At 36.6% G+C, this 18,175-nt stretch overlaps 1 long non-coding RNA gene and 1 pseudogene across 1 annotated transcript in view; both read left to right on the plus strand.

The window, feature by feature from the left end:
• The window catches only part of LOC143672950 (uncharacterized), a 47,304-nt gene that overhangs the window by 1,151 nt on the left and 27,978 nt on the right, over nucleotides 1–18,175 (plus strand). The gene's annotated exons all lie outside the window — the stretch shown is intronic.
• On the plus strand, nucleotides 283–15,229 carry LOC143672919 (cytotoxic granule associated RNA binding protein TIA1 pseudogene; annotated as a pseudogene).

Below are 18,175 nucleotides of genomic sequence, written 5' to 3' on the forward strand. Positions count from 1 at the left end.
AGGGGTATGGTATGTACAAATTTTTTCCTATTATCTCTTTATTTCTTTTTCTGAATTGATAGAAATATTCTAAGAAATGATCATGATGATGAATATGCAACTATTTGATAATACTGTGAATTATTGATCATATATGTAGAACGGAATGATCATACATTAAGAATGTTTGTTATTATAGTTTTAAAGAAAAATTTAAATTAATTTTAAAAATGGGTTTTTATGATGGGTTTTCTACTCTGACTGGACTCAAAGGCACTAAAGACTCTGATTTCCATAATCGGAATGATACTGCCAATCCAGGGGGTGAGTCAGCAAAAGAGACAGTCAAAATATCACCATTCAATTCTTCCAATGCTTCACTTCTATGAAGCCAGATTCTGGGGAATAATGTTTTTGACACCACTACAGAGTTTTGTGGAAATAGGAGGCATAGAGATGTTTACTGGTTGTTGTTGGATGCACCATATACATTAATGAGTGAAAAGAATGGGCTTAAGGCTACAAATGAGAAGCTTACAGGCCATCTGACAGACATAAAAGTTTTTATGCATGTTCTGAAGGAAAATCTTATTTCTTGTAGCTGTAGACCTGAGATCTCTGAAAATCAGATTCAGAATCTTTTTGTTAGAGTAACAACTTTGCAACATTAACTGAAATCTCAGTCTTGTATAGTGTCTGCTGTTAAAGTGAGGGCATTGATTTGTACATAATTGGACCCTGAGAAATGGGATGGTGACATATGGATTGATAATGATGTTGGTGGAGAGATTGAAACCCTAGGTCATGCTGATTCTTCTCCAGATAACCCTGTAATAGTCTGCCTGAGGACATAGCTGCCTCACCTCCAGCCTGCCCTGAGGAGTTGGTCACCCAACTTCCACCTGAAAGGATTAACTCTAAAGTGATTAATCTTGTTTCACCAGGTGAAAGTAAAATGAATGCCCTGAGCAAATGGCTTAGAAGATATTTCTAATTCCATTCATGACCCACACCCACCACCCCTCATTTCTTCCAGACCTATAACTAGACTAAATTCCCAGCAGGCTCCAAAAGGTGAGGTACAAAGTATTATCCATAATGAGGTATATTATACTACAAAAGAATTGTGTAAGTTCTCCAATTTATATAAACAGAAATCAGGAGAATATGTGTGGCAATGGAGTTTAATGGTGTGGGAAAATGGTAGGAAGAATATAACGCTGGATCAGGTTGAATTTATTGATAAGGGTCCACTAAGCAGAGATTCTGCATTCAGTGTGATAGCTAGAGGGGCTGGGAAAGGCATTAGCAGTTTGTTTGGGTGGTTGGCTGAAATATGGATCAAAAGGTGACTGACATTACCTGCACTTGAAATGCCAGAACTGCCCTAGTATAATGTAGATAAATGGATCCAGAGGCTTAGAGAGATTGAAATCTTAGAACAGATTTATCAGGCAAAGCCTGCTCTTAACACCCCAGGAATGTCCAGAAGATATACCTTTTACAGGAACTGTGAGAAATAAAATGTGAGACTAGTGCCAACATCTCTGAAGAGCTCTGTAGTTGCACTTCTCTGTAGGCCCGATATTACTGTGGAAACTGCTGTTACTGAGCTGGAATCCTTAAACACAATGGAATAACTGGATCTCATAGTTGGCAGAACCTAAGTGGCAGCACTTAATCACCAAAGACAAGGTGGACATAGTTATCATAATAGACAGCAGAGTGAAAACAGGAGTCAAAATAATCTGACTCACAGAGACTTGTGATATTGGCTAGTAAATTATGGGGTGCCTAGAAATACAACAGAAGGGCAGTCTATTAAATTCTTGTTTGAACTGTATAAACAAAAGAGTTCTAGATCAAGTGAATAGTAGTCTAACTTGAATTACAAAAGCACAGAATCACAACATCTTAATCAGTTTCCAGACTTGAGAGTGTTTACAGACCCAGAACCCCTTGAATGAGTGGGAGGCCAGGTCCTTTTGGGGAGTATCTGCCACAAATTTATACTGTTAATATTCCTGCAAGCCTTCACCAAGGAGATGGATAGGCTTTCACCAGGGTAACTGTGCATCATGGAAAAGTAAATGATAATATATTTGGGGGATTAGTAGACACTGGTTCAGAAGTGACATTAATACAAAACATCACCCTTGTCCCTCAGTCAGAGTGGGGGCTAATGGAGGCCAGGTGGTTAATGGAATTTTAGCTCAGGTCCATCTCACAGTGGGTCCAGTGGGCCCCTGGACCCATTCTGTAATAATTCCCAGTTCCAGAATGTATAATTGGAATAGACATACTGAGCAACTGGAAGAATCCCCACATTTGCCATCTAACTCATGGAGTGCAGGCTATTATGGTGGGAAAGTCCAAGTGGAAGCCATTAGAACTGACCCTACCTAGAAAAATAGTAAATCAGAAGCAATAATGGATTCCTGGAGGGATTGCAGAGATTGTTCTCACTCTTAAGCACTTGAAAGATACAGGGGTGGTGATTCCCACCACATCCCCATTCAACTCTCCTATTTGGCCTGTGTAGAAAACAGATGGGTCTTGGAGGATGACAGTGGATTATCATAAACTCAACCAGGTGATAACTCCAATTGCAGCTGCTGTTCCAGATGTGACATCATTACTTGAGCAAATTGATACATCCCCTGGTACCTAGAAGGCAGCTATTGATCTGTCAAATGCTTTTTTTCTCAATAGCTCTTAATAAGGACCACCAGAAACAGTTTCTTTCATCTGGCAAGGTCAGCGGTATACTTTCACTGTCTTACCTCAGGGGTATATCAACTCTCCAGCCCTATGTCATAATCTTGTCTGCAGGGACCTTGATTGTTTCTCCCCCGCCCACAAGATATCACACTGGTCCATTATATTGATGATATTATGTTAACTGGGCCTAGTGAGCAAGAAGTAGCAACTACTCTAGACTTATTGGTAAAGCATTTATGTGTCAGAGTATGGGAGATAAATCTAAGAAAAAAATACAGGGGTCTTCAACCTCAATGAAATCTCCAGGAGTCCAGTGGTGTGGGGCATGTTGAAACATCCCTTCTAAGGTGAAGGATAAGTTGCTGCATCTGGCTCCCCCTGTGATCATAAAAGAGGCATAATACCTAGTTGGTCTGTTTGGATTTTGGTGACAACATATACCTCATTTGGGTGTGCTACTCCAGTCCATTTATCAAGAAACCTGAAAAGCTGCTAATTTTGAGTGGGGGCTTGAACAAGAGGAGGCTCTGTGACAGGCCCAGGTTGCTGTACATACTGCTGTGTCACTGAGACCATATGATCCAGCAGATCCTATGGTGCTGAAAGTGTCAGTGGCAAATAGAGATGTTGTCTGGAGCCTTTGGCAGGCCTCTATAGAAGAATCACAATGCAGACCAATAGGATTTGGGATCAAAGTCTTACCATTTGCTGCAGATAACTATTCTCTTTTTGAGAAACAGCTTTTGGCCTGCTACTGGGCCTTTGTAGAGACTGAACACATGACCATGGCCCACCAAGTTACCATGAGACCTGAGTTGTATATCATGAACTGGGTGCCATCTGACCCAACAACTCATAAAGTTGGGCATGTGCAGCAGCACTACATCACAAAATGGAAATAGTATATATAAGATAGGGTCAGAGCAGGTGCTGAAAGCCCAAGTAAGTTACATGAAGGAGTGGCCCAAATGCCCATGGCCTCCACTCCTGTCATATTACCTTCTCTTTTCCAGACCAGAGCTATGCTCTCTTGGGGAGTTCCTTACAGTGAATTGATTGAGGAAGACAAAATTTGGGCCTGGTTTACAAATGATTTGGCATGATATGCATGTACCAACCAAAAGTGGACAATTGCAGCACTCTAATCCCTTTATGGGGTATCCTTGAAGGACAGTAGTGAGGGGAAATCTTCACAATGGGCAGAACTTTGAGCAGTGCACCTGGTTGCTCATTTTGCTTGGAAGGAGAACTGGCCAGAGGTGTGTCTGTATACTGACTCATTGACTGTTGCTAATGATTTGGTTGGGTGGTCAGGGACTGGGAAAGACCATAATTGGAAAATTCATGACAAAGTGGGCTGGAGAAGAGGTAAGTGGATAGATCTTTCTGTGTGGGCTGAAAAACATGAAGACATTTGTGTCCCATGTGAATGCACACCAGAGGGTGACTTCATCAGAAGAAGGTTTAATAATTGAGTGGATAAGATGACCTGTTCTGTGGACAACAGTCATCCCCAGAAACTCCTGTCATTGACCAATGGGCTCATGAACAAAATTGTCATGGTAGTAGGGATGGAGGTTATGCATGGACTTCCACTCACCAAGAATGACTTGGCTACAGCCACGGTTGAGTGCCCAATCTTTTACTGAAATCTTTTCTCACATGTATCTATGTTTTTCAGCAATAATGTTCCATCATACACATAAAAATATAGGGTTATACTATATTATTATATAACAATTTGTGAATCAAAGTTTCTGTCACTATAAGACTTCAATTTGTGAACCTTTTAACAAATGTTTCCATTCTCAAGCTCTCATCACCTTTCCTCCATAATTTGATCATACAGTAAAGCCAGAGCAAAATACATCAGTTCTTCAGGGTGACTGTGTGTTCTAGTTTAAGCATGGATGTTTGATTTGATAAAAAACAGAACCTGTTAAAGATGTTGGTCTGGAACAGAATATAATCAACACTTGCTCTATTCAAATGACTAAGATTACAGTCACTGATGAGAAATGTTTCAAGAAAATCTAGTTTAAAGGATTCATGGTTCATTTTGCCTTAAGACTGCTAGATAGGAGGCTCTCATCTATGACCAGGGCTAAGTATAGAAATTTTGAGTAAATGCCATACTAAGACAAGAGGGAAACCAAGCCTGTGTCTTAGTGGGAAACCAAATCCTGAATGGAGGGTTGGGAAGATTAATGAGACACAATTTACGAAGTGTCAAGTGAAAATTTGGAAGATGTAGAAATTGAAGGAGGAAATGTAAGGTTGTCTTACATTCTCAATAGATGGAATCTTACTGTTTTAGGAATAATGTTAAGGAATTAGATCTTTATTTGCATAATTCATCAACAGTCTCTCAAAGGGACTAATTGCCATCTGATTATTCCTGCTACTTTAAAATACAACCCCATAAAAGGAAGCATGTATGTTTCTCCTAAGAATGAATGTAAGTAATATTTAGATCTGATGTGTGAGTATACAAAGGCTTAATCTGCACATTCAATTCAGTCAAGGTATTAGGAATTATTTAATTGAGCAAAGTGAGCTCAGTCATGGTTGAAAGATTGATTATGTGAGCTCAATCATTGTTGAAAGGTCAGTTAGGAAGTATGTGCTTTGTTGGGTTCTTTTCATCCTTTAACAGTCTTAATTCTAGCAGCAAGTATTATTAGATTTTAAAAATGAGGTTCCATGAAGTTATATAAAAATCTCAAATCTTATAGGCTCAGACTTTTCTATTCTTTGTACTTTACAATATTGTTTTCTAGCATGATGAGAAAACACCAAAACACAAAACTGATCCTAGACAACATTGTAAATATCACCCTGAGGTTTTCTTCCCTATTTTGTTGGCATCTACTTTCTTCCCTTCAGCTCTCCCTTGACTTCAGTTTCCCAGTTTACTCATACTCTATTGATTCTCCTTCTATCAGGAATAGCATTTGATAATCTCATTGCCACAGATATATTACCCTTTGTAAACATGGATATTTCAAAAGTGGAATATAATGGGTTCAAAGAATAAATTATTTGTGATTTAATTTCAAAGAAAGCAACACAAGTTGGAGTGATGTTTGGAGGATAATATGCAATTCATCCACAGAGGTGACTTTTGATCCTCTATTTGGGCATCAGAGTCACACATTGAAGAGCTAAATACTGTTTATTTAGGGATTTTCAAATGGTTATCATATACAGTGCTTATATATATATTGCTAGAAAATGTAATGAAACATAGCTCTGTGGTCAATAAAGTTTGGAAATTCTATTCTATCAAAGAAATATTTTTCCATGCCTGCATGTGCCAGGCAGTTTTAGGGACTGGGTGTACCATGTTGAAGAATACAGGCAAAGGTCATGTTTGCAAGTAAATTAAGGTCTGATGCGGATAATAAATAAGTAAAAAAAGAAAAGAAGAATACAATTTTGTCAGTGATAAGTTGATGAAAAAAGCCTGATACAGAAAAGAAAAACTGGATTTTTATGTGTTTGGATTTTGTGTTTGAAACACTGCTAAAATTTTAAGTAGACTGAGGTTTAAATGATGGCATGTCTTTCCTTTTTTTATACAAGTAAGTTAATCTATGTATTTGTAATGCAGATGAGGTCTCCTGCAAGAGGGTAAAAATTTTACTGTTTCTACATATACAGTACAGACTATATATAAACAACACAAATAACCATATAGTATATCTGTGGTATTAAAATGTCTGACAAGGTTAGCTAGGGCAGATATCTAAAAGAAATTACTTAGGGTATGATAATATAAAAATGGATGTGAAAAACTGCCTGACTCCTGTCTAAATGGTTAGGTGAGAAGGTGGACTAACTTCCTCCAAAAGGTTAGTAAAGATGATCCACTTTCAAAGGTTGGCTTATCAGCTATGAGGTTTATACTCTGTAAATTTGAGAACTTCCCACTCCAGAGCATAGGGTGTAGGGTCATATATGCCAAAGAACTGATTATAAACTGTGAAATATGCTGTAACAGCAAGACATCATTTTATTATTGAAGTTAGAAAAGAATGAAGGTTATATACCCCAGTATTTTTTAATTAGAAACACATTGCTTGAGAATATTATTTGTTGCAAATAAGAGACTATAGACATATTTTTCAGGCTGAGATACATGCTTTTTAATCCTTAAAAAACACATCTAACCTCAAAAAAACATAACTAACCTGCAACCAAATAGATATAATTTTAATAATAGTCAATGGGTGACATGAACACCAGACAAGGTGATTGAAGAACTCAGTCCTGCTACTTGCTAGGTGGCCAGAATAAGTTGTATTGCTTTTTCTTCATCCATAGTATCAGGTGGATAGATCACTGTGTGTTTATTCTGCTTATAAAAGGACGGAATTTGTTTCTGGGACAACTAATTAAATGTTATGGTTTGATTTTGTTTGTGAATCATCAGCTTGGCTTGGCTCTAGTGCAGCCTGGCCCTTGGGATAAAACTATCACTGCAGGTTTGGATGGGAATTCATAGGCATGCTGATTAGCTCCTCAGTCAGTAGAGATCCAACCTCAAAGGGATGCAATTGGAATGATGCAACTTGAACAATTTCAACAGTTTTGAAAAATGACACTGCCCACTTAGTTAGGTCCATTACCCAATGGAGAACATCTTTTTAATGATGTTTCTTTTATGGTGTGGACTGGAAACTGTTTTCAAATTAAGCTCAAAGTAGAGACAAATGGCAGTCACAGTACTAAGAATGATTTTGTAGATGAATAACCTGGCTTGGTTTTTTTAGCAATCTTACCTATTCAGATGGTATTTAGTTTCCCTTGCCAACTATAAAGGCTTACCTTAGGACACTTAAAGAAGCTGTTTTAAATTTCTCTTTAAAATCACTAGAAACTCTAGTCTTATCAAAATAACTTCTCATTAAATGATTGGATGAGTTGGCCCCTGTGTAGGCCCTGATTTACTCACATTCACACTTGGAATAACCAAGTTTAAACTAATCTGTCATGATTCCTAGTTATTCTGAAAAAGAAACTTTGTGTGACTAAATTCTAGGTGGAGACAGACATTTAGTTACCCTGATGTGATCTTAGAAAATTTATCTGCACACTCTTCTACCTTCTACCTCCTGGTACCATTTGGTGACTCTGGGTTTTTGGAGTTCACAGAAATGAATCCAGATTGAGCATTGGAGGTGGATTTAAAGCTTACTTAAATATTAAACAGCCTGTTATTAATTTAAGCTGTTATTTTGAAATTGTTAAAATAATTGAATTAAATAAACAAATGGACAATTATATGATAATTCAAAATAATTGAAGTATTTTATCTGTTTATACAAATTGGGTTACATGATGGGGATCCTTGAGCTATTAGCAATTTTTAGCTTAATTTGCTTTCACCTCTTTTGACAAACTAACCCCAAAAAGTGTCTTTTGGCCTCCATCCAGATCATTAAATTGATCAAATAAAAGTGCTTATATGTTTTAGAGATGTATTCTAAGTAAGGGGAGGGTATACATCCATGTTATAGCATGAAAAAATGAAAGCTCATAAAGTCCACACACATAACCTTTAGAAGTGGGTGGAAACTTTAGAAAATAAACACTTTCACCCTTTCCCTGTTGGACCAGTGGAAAGGACTTGGTGTTGGGACCAGAGGTTCAGTGTTAAAATCTCAGAACCTCCATCTCTTATTTGTTTAACCTTAGACTCCCAAAGTATGAGTTTCCAAGGTGTAAAATGGAGATAATATGATCCAACATGGACTATTTCCTAGGTATAGGAACTGAGCAATTTCTCCTCTTCCATTATTTATTAGTAATAATGAGAAGATTGTGGTGGGTATTGTCACTTCTATAAGCTCCAGCTTTCATTTTTAAATCATGGATGATTACCATCTTACCAATTTTTTTGGGCAAGGGCAGGCACAAGTAATCCAACCTGGGTCTCCAGCATGGCAGGCAAGAACTCTGCCACTGTGCCACCATTGCCTGCCCTCAAATTTTGACCTTTCATCTACCCTACAATGAAACTTTGACTATTTTAAAGTACTTAATAATTCATTTCTAACTCAATTATAAATTTTAAGGAGATTTTCCTGCTCCTTTCCAATCTTTTCACATTATCTGTCTGTTATCACAGGCAGGCCAGGTTGTTAATGGCTTTGCCCCATCAACAGGAGGTTATTTCCTTCTAGGAATGAGTTAAAGAAATTCTTATCTGGTATCATTGGCTTAACTGTTGCATGAATATGTGAATCAAAGACTTTAAATACTACAAAATAAAACTATTATGGCCAGAATGTGATGACCAATACAGATTCAGATCTGATCCAGATCCAAACCTCTCATTATGGAGTGTGATTATTCTTGTCAAGCAGAAAAGGAAGCATAATAATCAGCACAAAAAATTTCTGGCACTGAATAACATATACCCAACTCTTTTTGTTCCAACAAAAGTTAAGGTCGATGAACAGAATGTTTCAAATTTTTCCCAATAGCTATTGTTTTAACTTCCCATTTTATTTTCGTTATCGATTTTGCTTAAGCATGGTAAAATTCATCCTAATTTTATGGTCTCTTCAGCAATGTAGCTGTTTTGCTTAGATTAAGTGGGCTTTCTATAGTTAATGTACTCATTTAAAGAATTTTCAGAACATTACCAAATTCAAAAGTGATCATTTTGATAACACCTCTGTATATCCAAAAGAATATGACACAGATCTGATTTTACACTTAAAGTAAAATATATTAACTCCCAAATGAGATCAAGTCACAACTTTGCTCAAAATCTTGTAATTGTTCTCCATTTCATTGGAGGAAAACCCAAAGTTCTCACTGTGGCCTCCATGACTTTCAGTGTTCTGGCTCAGAGTGACTTCCCTGACCTCTTCTCCCCTCTCTCACTCTGCTCCAGCTGGGCTCCCTCCTCTTCTGTGTACACAGAAAAACATCTGCTGCCTCACAGCCTCATGAATCTGCCTTGTCTTGAATCCTTATTCTTCATGTTTCAGCTAATTCTCTTCTGTCCTTCTTACTGAATCCTATTCTGCCTATTCACACCTGCCCTTCACCTACTCTTTATTTTTCTGTAGCACTTACTGCCCTCTGTTATACAATATAAATTATATAATTTATTTACTTATTTTGCTTTTTGTCTGCTTCCTCTAATAGACCATAAATTATGAGGCAGGGAAATTTTTTTTCTTTGATTCATTCATGTTTCACTAACACCTTGAGCAGCCTGGATGTGAACTAAATAAATATCTTTTGAACAACTGGACAAATAAGGTATTCCCCATATTCAAATTTCAATATATCTCTAATATTAAGGCACTCAAATATTAAGTTTAGCTAAATGAATGTGATTAGACCCCAGATCTTGGTAATAACTATAATCCATGCTTTGACTTAATACAGAAGAGATATTTCAAACAAATTCTATATACTATTGAATTTCCCATGTATACTGAAAATTAAAAGTGAATAAAGCCATTTTTCTCTATCCAGTCTTCTTTACTTTCCTCATTCTACATTCCTTCTCCCAAACAATGGATAAAAAATAATGTTACTTTCAGAGATGTGATTTTTATTCTGAAGGTATTTTTGATACAACTAAAATTGTCTATGAACATGATTGTTCATATTACTAGTTAGGCTTGAATTCAGCTAGAGTTTCTGAATTATTCAGTGGACCTCATGGTATTAAGATGCAACTTTAATGATCATAGTACAATTATATGCATGAAGGAGATAGATCAGCACCCCAAATAATCGAAACCTCAATTGTCATATGCCCCCAATTCTATAGTTCTCATGTTTCAATGATCACACTTAACCACTTCAATGAAATGTTGACTGTACTTTGGCTGAACTGGGATTCTAGTAAGGCAATCCAGTCATTCAGAGTACAATGAATATTTAATGAATTTTCATGATCAATTAATCTCAGAGCTTGAAAGAAACTCAAAGGATTATTCACTCAGCTTCTTGCCCTTGGGTAGTTCAATGAGCTCCTCGAAAATTGATTTCTGTAAATGTGCTGGTTTGAATCTGTTATGTAGCCCAGAAAAGCCATGTTTTAATCCTGATGCAATTTGTGGGAGAAGCCATTTCTTTTAATCCTTATTCAGCCCTGTAGGTTGAAAACTTTTATCTAGATTATCTCCACGGTGATGTGATATAGGCAATTGTGGGTCTGACCTAGGATTAGATGGAGATGTGACTTCACCCATTCCAAGTTGGTGATTAGTTTTCTGGAATCCTTCAAAACAGGAAATGCTTTGAAGAGAAACATAAGAGCTAACAGAAACAACAGAAATGACAGAGCCTAGAGAAATGACAGAAACATCTGAGCTGACAGAAATTTCTCAGCAGAGCTGTCACAGATGTGGACACACAGGGAACAGAGACATGGATGTTTGGAAATGCTTGGAGCTCAGCAGATGTTACCATGAGCTTTTAAGCAAACCTGACCATGGAGAGGTAAATGTCAGCCATGTGACTACCCAGCTGACAAACCCATGAATCTTCCTTGAATTAAGGTAACCTGTTGATGGCACTTTAATTTGGACACTTTACCTCCCTTCGAATTGTAAACTTGTAACTTATTAAATTCCCCTTATAAAAGCTATTCCATTCATGTATATTGCATTCCAGCAGCTAGCAAACTAATGCAGCGAATTTCCCCACCTTCACTTGGAAACTATCCTTTCTGACTTAATGCTCTCTCTACCTTTTCCTCATTTTACTATTACTCATTATAGACCTAGTTTTCTGCTTTGTTAATTGTCCAACAATGAAATTTACAAAACTTGTTTTTGGAGCCAGTGCAGGCACTTAAGGTGTGAATTGATATCCTCCTCTTCTGCTTCACAGATTCTCTTTTCTAGGATGCAATACTCATGGATGGTTGGGAATTGATGTTTTATAGGAGATATAGTGTGGATGCTAGAGAGAACAGCTATCTAGTAACAGTTTGTCCTAGTTGTAGTCCAAAATCGCTCAACAAAATTCTCTATATTAAAATTCAAATGTTAGGGCAGGCCACAGTGGCTCAGCAGGTGGAGTTCTCATCTGTCATGTCAGAGACCTGGTTTCATTTACCAGTACCTGCTCATGTTAAATAAAAAAAAATCAAGTGTTGTATATAAGAGAACAAGACATCACCATGCTTACTTTGCAAGAAAATATACAGATCACAAGTGCTATTACAGGTAGCCACAAAAATGAAAATAAAACCCCCATCTTCAGAGTTCACAACCTAGTAGTTTATGTTTCAAAAACCCAGTAACAAATTCAGAACTTTTGTGAGTTCTCAGTATTTGAAAAGATTGAATAAATGTCTTTCAACTGGGAGTGCAAGCTGTTTTACATGAATACCCCAGAAAAGTCTATGTTCTTTTACTCCATTGCTGTGGGTGCAAAGCTATTGTAGGTAGGGCCTTTTGGGTATATTATTTCAATTGAGATATGACCAGCCAATTCAGGTTGGTTCTTATTCCTTTTCATGGAGTCCTTTATGAGAAGATAAAAGAGATAAATGCCAAGGAGAACTTAGAGAAAGTCCTGGAGATGTTGAGAGAAAAGGACACACATACAGAAGCTGAAGCCAGCAGCAGAAGGCAACAAAACCCAGGAAAGAAGGATCAGCAGGCACTAAGTACATGACTTCCAATGTGACAGATGTGTCCCAGATACCAGCAGCAACAAGATATATTCAGAGAAAGTATTCTCCTTGTGATGCCTTATTTGGACTTTTCATGGTCTTAGAATTGTAACTTGTGAGATAAATCCCCATTATTAAAAGCCAGAACATTTCTGGTATACTTCATTTCAGCAGTTTTAGCAAACTGAAATACTTTTTAATATTAAATTTTAAATCCATACAAAGTCTGTGGAGATAACTCTTCATCTTCACTCTTATTACTCCCATCCCTTTTCATTTGATGTTCTGTACCCACAGAATCTAACAATATACAGAATTTCCTACATTCTCTATCTCTAGTCTGAACAATTCCATTTAACATCTTGTTTTCCTTGTTCTCACCTCCAGATACTGCTTATATTTACATTAGGTTTTCTCTCATATAATTCTCATGCCAATATATGTGGAGGTGACATTTTGTTTTATCTGTTAAAACAATTAACATTTGTTATAGGAAACTCCCCATAATGACAATTTCAGGCCAGATGGCTCTAAAGGTCAAGTCTTCCAAGAATTTAAAGATGAAATACACCATTCTCATCCAAAGTTTTCTAGAAAGAAAAGGTAATGAGGAAATGGTTTTCAGCAAATTCTCCATATCCAAAATATCAGTAGGCTATTAAAACAAGCTTAATCATTGGAAGGTGATGACTCCATTAGTTATCAGGTAAATGTCAGTTTAAACCTCAGGTGATATACACCTATACATATCTGTGAGCTCACCAGGAAACTCAAATGAGAAAGGTAGGGCAATGTTAATGATTGATGAATATGTAGAGCAACTGTATCTGTCATACATTGCTTGTTGAGATTTAAATCATTAAGGCCACTTTGAAAAGCTCTTGGATTTATCTTCTAAAATTTAAAATATACTTATCCATGACAGAGCAATTTCATTGCTAGTTGTATGCAATGTAGGAGCATATATATGTTCAAACAAAAGTAGGTTTAAAAAAACTGGAAACAACTCAAATGTTCATATTTAGTAGAGTGAAGATACATCAAGGAAATTAATATAATAAGCTCTATACATAACAATGAAATGAAATAAACTTCATCTGCACAGTGACATGGATAAGCTACACAAATATATTGAGTGAAAGAAGCCATAATCAAAGTGAATGTATTACCTGTTTTTCATGTGTAAATATCAAAGAGGGGTTAAGTTTAAAGTCACGGATTTAAAAATAAGGAAAGTTTTTCTCTTCTTGAGACATTACTAGAAGGAAGCAATAGAACGTTTTAGGGTTTCAAATTATGGCTGTAATATTTCTTGATTTTGGTGTTTGTTCCCTGGGTATAAGCACACTTACTTTGTGAAATTTCTTTTGCATTTTTCTATGCATATGTTGAAAGTGGATGAAAAATTGCATTTAATAAACATAGATGAATATTAAAAACATAACAGAGAGCTATTCAAAACATCTTCTGTTTCATTTTTTTGCTATCACAATGACAAAACAGTGTTTCTCTACTTATGACAGAATAAGAAAATTGCAGATGTAATCTGGTCAATCATAAAAGTCATTGATATCAAGTGAAGGATATATATGCTATAACTTTTTATTGTATATAATATATATACAAAGCAAAGAAATAAAAAAGCAATGGCTTTGAAAGCAGGCTTCAAAAAGTGGTTACAGTATAGATCCCAGAGTTTGTCATGTGCTACTGTATGATTCTCTCATATTTTTCCTTCTAGCTTCTCCAGAAAAAGAGGCTAGAGGGCTTAAACACTTTTTTATCATCCTAATCAACTTTTTTCCTTATTTTATTGTGAACAGTAACATATATACAAAAAAGCTATAAATTTCTAAGCACAGCACTACAATTAGTTGTAGATCAAATTTCAGACTTTGACATGGGTTACAATTACAAAATTTTAGGTTTTTACTTCTTGCTGCTCTAAAACACTGGAGACTAAAAGAGATATCGATTTAAAGATTCAGCAGTCATATTCATTTGTTAAGTCCTATCTTCTATGTATAATTCCACTATTACCTTTGATCTTCCATACCTCTCTTTGGTGTTGTTTGGATTATGGCAATTCTATATTTTTTATATTGGGTGTATCTGTCACTAGTATGGGGTAGGGAGATGGAACTATCTGATTTTCTGGGAGGATGAGCTATGTTATAACATTTTGTGCTATATTATGGCTTCTCAATATTTTAGAAACATAAAATTAGAGGTGGTATAGCAATGATAGACTCAAAAGGCATCTTATCTTATTGTAATATTTAATAACATATTTATAATTGCTGATATTTTTTCATGTTTATAAGCCCTTTAAATATATTGATTTTATATTTAATATAAAAATATACCCCTGGAGTTTCATCAAAAATATATCCCTGGAGCAATTAATGCACCAGAATTTTTCACAATTTGGAGAAATAATGGAAATTTGAGTCTTTCTAGACAAAGAATACTTACTTGTTTGGTTCAATTCCTATGATAGTGTAGCACATGCAATTGTTTCTATTAGTGGTACTTCAATTGAAAGTCATGTTTTGAAATGTTATTGGTGCAAGGAAACTCTTGATATGATAAATCCTGTGTAACAGCAAAATCAAATTGGATATACTCAAGCTTCAATGGCCAGTGGTATGGAAATGCACAAGAAATTGGCCACTATGCCTAATGGTTGGCAAGTTCCTGCATATACAGTGTATGGCCACATGTGAAACCCAGCAGAGATTTAATCAGGCAAAGTCTTCAGCACTGTTGATGGGACCAAATTGCAGCATGCAGCTGCCTCAAGGGTAGAACACTAGCCTGTTGTTTAAATACCATATAGGTTATTGAGTGGCAGGGTATGAAACTTTGTGAGAAAGGACTCCAGAATCAAAAGCCAGTAGCTCACAAAAAATGTAGTAAAGCCATTGTTTGTTTAAAAATTTATAAAATAAGTCAGTGGCAATGTCAGATACAATGTATTTATTTAAAAGATTCATTTAATTATGAAATTACTTCTCATCCACACTGTTTTAAAAAGAAACAAGATGCCAAATGTCTGCCAATTTTTGTAAATCCTTGTTTCAAATACAAATGCAGGGATTTCTGCCACTTTTTAAAAATTTAGAGGCAGAAAATTGAACAATGTTGAACTTTTCTCCTCTAAACTAGAGTGAAGTTCTAGTTTGCATTCCTGATGAGTTAAAACATGTAATATAAAGATGCAAAAAGAAAAAAAAGACTGTGCAGAGTCTAGAAGTCTTTGTAATCTTCAGCTTTTGCACAATTCCATTTTAGATTTTTAAAAAATAGGCATTGTTTGAGCTGTCCCATCTCTACCATTATCACTTTGGGGTTTTTAAATGTAAACTATTAGCTTACATCATTTTTGTATCTACATTTTTTCATAAATTTGTCTTGTCTTATTAAAGTTCTATAAAATTTACTTAAAAAGCAAAATTCGCATTCACTTAAATTGAAAACTTTTCTCAATGGGATTGCATACATTTTACATTTTATGAGAGGAGGTGCCTCAAGAATTCCATTGGATTTGTTTAAAAGGATTTTTAAATTCTGTGATTAATTTTGCTGTACAGTGAGAAATATAAAAGCAAACTTGTTAATCAAGAAAATCTCTGAAATTTGATAAGTTCTTATGAACTCATGTTAATTTCATGTGTCAATTTTTGCATTTACATGTATTATTTCATTATGTAAAATGTCTTAGAAATTTAACATTTTGCACAGTAAGCAATCTTTCTCTTTTCCTTCTTAAAGGTATTGTGCAGAGGTGTGTATTATTAAGGTTCTCAAGAAAAACAAAATCAACAGGGAACACTTACAAATATAAAATTTATAAAAGTGCCAAACATAACCATGGAAATGCAGAGTCCAAAATCCACAGGGCAGACTGTGAAGCCAATGATTCTGATGGAGGGTCTAGATGAACTCCACAGGAGAGTCTTGCCAGCCAAAGCAGGAAGAGAACTTGTCTCTCCTGAATCCTGCTTAGAAGCTTTCCATTGATTAGGTTAAGCATAACTCGTTGCAGAAGACACTCCCCTTGACTAATTACAAACGGAATCAGCTGAGGATGCAGCTCATGTGACCATGATTTAAATCTGTGAAATGTCCTCATTGCAACAAACAGGCCAACACTTGCCCAAACAAACAGGTACCACCACTTGGACAAGTTGACACATGAACCTGACCATGACAGTCCACCCCTTGTAGACTTGTCAACTACACATATCACCTTAAAGCATACCTAATTTCTAAATCAGAAACAATAAAATGCAAATTTTTCTTTCACCTAACAGTACTCAACTGTCCTGCATATAACTAACTGGAAACACATTAAATCTCTCCAGAATAGGGTACAAGCCCATGGGTAATATCATTCTCAAACTTGATATCTTACAACTTAAATAGTATAACAGGAATAAAACAGCATTGCAGTCCTTACTTCTGTAACTGATCATGTGGTTGTAGTTCATATTTATCACTACCTTCTTCCACTACTCATTCCATGTTCCTTTTACCCTCAGACAGCACTTCAGCTGGCTGTGGTTCTTTGCCTGGTGGGGTGAGCCAAACCTTCATTCCTGAAGTTTCAGAGCCATTGGTAGTCCTGCCTGGATTGAGCTGTTGTGCTTTTCCATTGATTTTAATAATAGGTCATGGTAATACTAAAAGACACCATAGGGGATCTCCTATATTCCAAGAAAACTGTTCTTTATCTTCATCGTGCAGTTGCAGTCCTATTTCCCCCTGATAGTCATGGTCAATCAACCCAGGCAATAATGTAATCCCTTCTTGGCTTATTGATCCAGGGGCATGAGTAGCCCAAAGTGACCAGGTGGCAGTCTTAGATTCCAGTTCAATGGAATCACTATTGTTTCTCCTGGTGGAAACACTCCCCCTTTTGGAAGTAAAACATGTAAACCAGCAAAGCTCAGTGTCACAGGGACAGGAAGCAAAAATTTTCCTAGTGGATCACTAGGGGTAATAGTGAGTGGTTTCACTCTCATTTCCACCCCTTGGTTCCTGGACCCATGGATACTTGCTATGGGAGAAACAGCACCATACAGTGGACACCGATTCAGAGTATACACAGCTTCCTGGAGAACATTACACCACCCTTCAAGATATTGCCACCTAGTTGGCACCATAATTGAATTTTCAAAAGGCCATTCCACCGTTATATTCCAGTTAGAGCAAATTGCTGCACCTTCCATGAAAGGAGTGGTCCAATGTAATCAACATGCCACCATGTAGCTGGCTGGTCACCTCAGGGAATATTGCTGTATTGGGGGCTAACTGTGGGTCTCTGTTGATGGCAGATTGGGCACTCAGCAGTGGCTGTAGCCAAGTCAACTTTGGTGAGTGGAAGTCCATATTGCTGAACCCATGCATAACCTCCATCTCTACCACTGTGACCACTTTGTTCATGAGCCCATTGGGCAATGACAAGGAGTTGCTGGTGAAAGAGGCTGACTGGTATCCACAGAATGAGTCATCTTATCCACTTGATTATTAAAACCTTCCTCTGCTGAAGTCACCCTCTGGTGTGCATTTGCATGGGACACAAATATGTTCATGTTTTTAGCCCACTCAGAAAAGTTATCCACATACTTCTTCTCCAGACCTCTTTGCCACCAATTTTCCAGTATGGTCTTTCCAAGTCCCTGACCATCCTGCCAAACCATTAGCAACAGCCCATGAGTCAATATACAAATGCGCCTCTGGCCAGTTCTCTGTCCAAGAAAAATGAACAACTAGGTGCATTGCTCGAAGTTCTGCCAACTGGGAGGATTTTCC

This window comes from Tamandua tetradactyla (genome assembly GCF_023851605.1).
Source record: "Tamandua tetradactyla isolate mTamTet1 chromosome 22 unlocalized genomic scaffold, mTamTet1.pri SUPER_22_unloc_2, whole genome shotgun sequence".
Taxonomy (NCBI): domain Eukaryota; kingdom Metazoa; phylum Chordata; class Mammalia; order Pilosa; family Myrmecophagidae; genus Tamandua; species Tamandua tetradactyla.